Source organism: Triticum aestivum, chromosome 4D, assembly GCF_018294505.1.
Source record: "Triticum aestivum cultivar Chinese Spring chromosome 4D, IWGSC CS RefSeq v2.1, whole genome shotgun sequence".
In the NCBI taxonomy this organism is placed as follows: domain Eukaryota; kingdom Viridiplantae; phylum Streptophyta; class Magnoliopsida; order Poales; family Poaceae; genus Triticum; species Triticum aestivum.
The window spans coordinates 677,076-682,174 of NC_057805.1; the positions used below are offsets into that span (position 1 = coordinate 677,076).

Genomic DNA, 5,099 nt, shown 5'->3' on the forward strand with positions numbered 1-5,099 from the left:
GATGATCCTACATTCTACTCCCTCCGTTCCAAAATAGATGACTCAACTTTATACTAACTTTATCCAAAATAGATGACTCAACTTTGTACTAACTTTAGTATAAAGTTAGTATAAAGTTGAGTCATCTATTTTGGAACGGAGGGAGTATAATATAAGACGTTTTTGGTAAGCCAACGAAACGGGTTAAGGTTCCTTCAGCAGGTCGCTCGCTAGTTTGATGGTCCGTATTATAGGTTGTTACATTTTACCATTGTACTAGTACTTAATTAATTTGTAAATGCTTCTTTTTCATGAAGTCCCCTTTCTTTTCCTTTTCAAAGGCTGCCTTGAGCTAACTACGTAGTAAGGAGAATATTTATTATTAAATGAGTGATTGGATGAGCTATGCCACCTCCATGCATGGAGACTATTTCTCCTTCCATTCATGGTTAATGAGGGAGTAAGATGCATCCATGCATTTAACTACTCCTTTTGTTTCTAAATATAAGACGTTTTGACAGTTTAATTTAAACTACCAAAGCGTGTTACATTTAGAAACGGAGATGTAGTACTTGGTAAAGGAGTAGTTAGAGCATCTACAGAATTAATCCTCCTCAAATGACCGTGGGTATGCCCGGTCAGTGACCATGTCATATCATCCCTATAAGTCTGGGCTGTCCGCAAACCCTCACCCGGTCAGAAGTGGCCACCTTTTTATTTTTCTTTATTTATTCTTTTATTTGTCTTTCTTCATCTCCACAAATCACGTGCAAGTGACCGACATATAAGGGAGGAAATGAGAAGTATAACTACATAGACAGACAAATAAGGACTCAAAGCGAACAAGCCCGGAGGCGTTTGGGGAGGCGGATTTGCTAAGCCCGACTATTGCTATTACTTTCACCGTTTACTTTGAGCATCACCATCTTCATGCATGCAAGTGGCTGAAGAGCAGAGGTAGCATCCTATACTACTACTCCAATCCATCCAAAAATTAAAGCGGGAAAAGTCCCTCCGATGGACCGAAGAAAGGTACTCCAATATTCATGCATGAAGTATAAGTAAATAAGACTGAACTCTGTGTGCAGTGGCGGTGGTGGACTTTTGGAGCGAGAGCGAGCAGGAATCATGCGTAGCAGTTAGCAAAATAATTTTGGACTTTGAAAGTAAGTCTGAATTCGAAAGATTTGCTACTTGCTTATTGGCCGATTGAAAGCGATCGCCAATGAGAATTGAGAGGCAGTAGGTTGAATGCATGCATGCAGATGCAGTGCATTCACTGCTGTGGGTTGGAAAAATCTGACATGGAGTACTTAAGTTGTGGAGTATACCGAGGGAGTATGTACGTAGTATGCTTGTGAAGGTAGGTGCAGCACAAGCACATGTAATTTGGACAAGGGGCCGACCGGTCTAGCTAAAGCTAGGGAAGGAAAGTGATACAAGGCAAACGAAGCATGATTTGGACAGAAGTGGATTTGATTCCATGTGCTGCGCTCGAGTTACACAAATGGATGGAATCAGTGGATCAGCGACTACTTGCACTAATGCATCCACTCATCTGCCGACAGTACTACTCCACCTGTCTGCCCCGCCCTCCTGCCTCCATCAACAAATCATCCATCATGTACATCGTGTACATGCAGATTTATAATCTGCTGAATGAATGAAGCAGAGCAGGCAAACGGTCGGTGGTGCATCGGAATTCGTAAACTGTTGCAATATACTCCTACCACGTACTATTTTATGTAGCCATAGTGTGGGTATTTTATGTAGTGACCAGTTAAGCGGCGCCCCTCCCCGCTGGCGCTGACGCGACCTAGTCAAAATCAAAATTCTTGATGCCTCTTTCTTCATTGCCTGCCAGCTAATATTTGTAGCGTGCCCCGCGCGCGCCAATATTATATTCTACTCCTAGCACTAGATGCATGTCGATCATTATGTCAAAAACTGTGGATTGGTCAATATCACTAGCCAGTAGTATGATGGATTGATTGATGCCACAAATAAATAAATAAACAACTCCAGGTTATAATCACAGAGACAGCGAGAGATCGGTCGCCACAAATATTTTATACTATCTTCTAGTAGATGGGACACACCTCCATCGATGGATCCCAGGAAGCTTCCACCACGACCATCGATCAAATCAAAGCAAAACAGTTTTCACTTCCACATACGTAATGTTTAGTGCCATTTTCACTCTTTATTTTTTTCTGTTTTATTTTAGAAAAAGTCTACGCAAAGCTCTCGAACATGGTCAGCAAGACCTAGTGACCGGGGCATGGAAACACAACAAGGAGGTTGGCGGTGAAAGAAAGACCATGACAAGACAGTAAAATCAACTCTTGAGGATGTTTTTTTTATATCTATTGTTACTAGTGCTGAAAAAGGAAGAAGCAAGATGAATGGATAGATGGATGGCTACTCAACATGCATGTCCACTTTCCTTTCACATTAGGGAGAAAATAGCAAGGTAGTAGTACTAGTACTAGTACTAGTACTAGTGATGATAATTGCGTGGTGGTGGCCACATGCAAGACACAGGTACGTACGTGCACGGTGCACCCCCTAGACTATAGCTAGATAGATATACTCACATGCTTGTTGAGGAAAATTGGAAGTGCCATCCATCCATAATACTTATACCCTGCACGATGATAATAATTGTATGGAAAGCCGTTGGCATATGTATGTATATTATTGTTCTATAACTAACTTTTTTTTGACGTAGTACGTGCGAAACTGAGAGGCATACTATATATTTTACTACATATACGTACACGTACATCGGGAAGTAAGACTGACTGATCGAGCGAGCGATCGGTCGATGGATGGACACTATTTGCAATTAACTCAAAGCAGAGGATGGATGGATGGAGCTCTCAAACTAGCAATGAGGGAATAGCATCGGCGTGGTGCTGGATTGGTCGTCGACATAGTGATGCATGGTGGATGATGCGGACGGCTCGTCGGACACCCGGAGCAGCTCCTCCAGGTAGTCCGCGCCCAGGTCCTCCAGCTCCACCACGCCTGCGGACGATGTCGACTCCTTCATCATCTTGGTGGGCTCTAGCGCCGCCTTCTTGGCCTTGTTGGGGGAGCGCTTGCGGATGGAGTGGCGGCGCTTGAGCGCGAGCACGGGGGAGCCTCCCGGCACGTCGGGGCGGAGCGCGAGCGTGCGGAGCGACTCCTGCACGCGGTCGACGGGGTAGTTGAGCACCGCGGCGGCGCCGCGCACGGAGAAGGCGGCCTGGTCGTAGGCCATGGCGGCGGCCTCGGGGGTGTTGAAGGTGCCGAGCCACACCCTGGCGCCCTTGCGGGTGGAGTCCCGGATCTCGGCGGCGAACTTGCCCCACGGCCGCTTGCGCACAGGCCCTTGGTGGCCGCGGGGTGCAGCTGCTGCGTTTGCTGGGACGCACGTCGCTTGCTGGGGCTTTGTCCTGCGGTGGCAGCAGTGGTGGTGGGCATCCCCTGCTGCTGCTGCTGCTGTTCGGAGGAGGAGTAGGAAGATGAGGAGCTGGTTGAAGAGGAAGATGGCTCCATGTCCATGTCCATATCCAGGTCGAAGGAGTAATGGGCAGCTTCCATGTGAGAAGAAGAAGCGGTGCCGCCAGACATGTGGAGGAGGAGGGTGTTGAGGAGGTGCATGTCGTCGGTGTCGCCCATGTCGAAGGCGGAGGGCATGGGTGAGGAGCAGAGTGGTGGTGGAGCCTCATGAGGAGGAGGAGGAGGAGGAGGCGTGGGTGTGCTGTAGAAGCTGCTGTTGGAGCCGAAATGGATGAATTGCTGCTCCATGGACGGACGGAGAGGAGAAGCAAGCAAGGAAGAAGCTCTGTGTTTGCTCGTACCAACTCAGAAGCTCTGTTTGTATGGACGGACGGAGGAATTGGTACGAGCAAAGGCATCTGGCTGAGCTTTTATTTATACTAGTCTCCTCTCTTATGGATTTTGACTAGTCTTGTTCATACCTTCCCTCCATCTCCATGGGCCGCGGCCGCAGCCGCAGGCAGCTAGCTGACCATGGGCCTCCAAATACGGGGTGAGTATTTTATGCACCCATGAGTGGGGCCCATATTGTTGTATAGTGGATCTGCTCGTAGAGAGAGAAAGAAAGAAAGAGCAACGCACGTGACAGGGACCCCAAATTGCTGAAGTAGGGCGGCTGGATACGACAGAGGAGAGTGACGTCACCCTTTCCTCATCCTCTGTGCAGAATAGATGCACGTCGTCGCTTACCACATCGGAGGTGATCCCTACGCAGGTGCTACCAGTAGATTTTTATCCACAATTCTTTCTCTTTTTCTTCTGCTCAAATGAATTCTTTGTTTGATTAACAATATACTCCCTCTGTTTTTAAATATAAGTCTTTTTAAAAATTTTAAATGGTCTACCACATACAGATGTACATAGACATATTTTAGAGTGTAGGTTGCTCCGTATTTAAGAACGGAGGGAGGGAGTAGTATGCAGTGACCATGTCCACGGGAGGCAGCGCCATCGCGGAAGCCAGCCTACGCGCGGGACCCACCGGCAACCACATTTTGTATGTTTGTTTTCTGCCGGCAAATAAATGCTACCACTATAGTATAGTGCGTGCTACTACTCTTTTCGGTAAGTATAACCATAACTAGCTTAGCTTAGGCCGGTCCTAATGAGTTGTATCATATGCTACTGTCATGCATGACACATACTTGCACGTCATTCAAGAGCATCGACCTACAGCCGGACTTGGCAAATCCGACCCCTCAAACACCCGCGAACGCGCCCGATCGCGTCTACGGACAGTGGCCGGTCACGCCTCAAAAAATGCATTCCACATCCGGATACCTCAAATGCCTATTATTACATGCAACGTAGTGTTCTTTGCGGCCGAAGCTCGTCCGGTCGCCGTGGCCATGTCCGGTGGCTGGTTGCGCTCCCCAGAGTGTTGGTTCAGTCACCGGCAAGGTAGGGCGGGGCATGGGACACTAGCCGGCTCACGGGACTCGATGCACCGCTGTCTCCCGTGCCCTACTCTTTCTCGTCGGAGCCTGGAACCCATTGGGTGCAGGTGGACGTTAGATCGATGACGGATCCATCCTGGGACGAGCCACCGACGTCCACCACGATGCGGTTGCGGC

The 5,099-nt window shown here is 48.2% G+C and overlaps 1 pseudogene; it reads right to left on the reverse strand.

The window, feature by feature from the left end:
• Window positions 1-2,580: 2,580 nt before the first annotated feature.
• On the reverse strand, window positions 2,581-3,974 carry LOC123099283 (ethylene-responsive transcription factor 1B-like; annotated as a pseudogene).
• Between the last annotated feature and the right edge of the window lie 1,125 nt (window positions 3,975-5,099).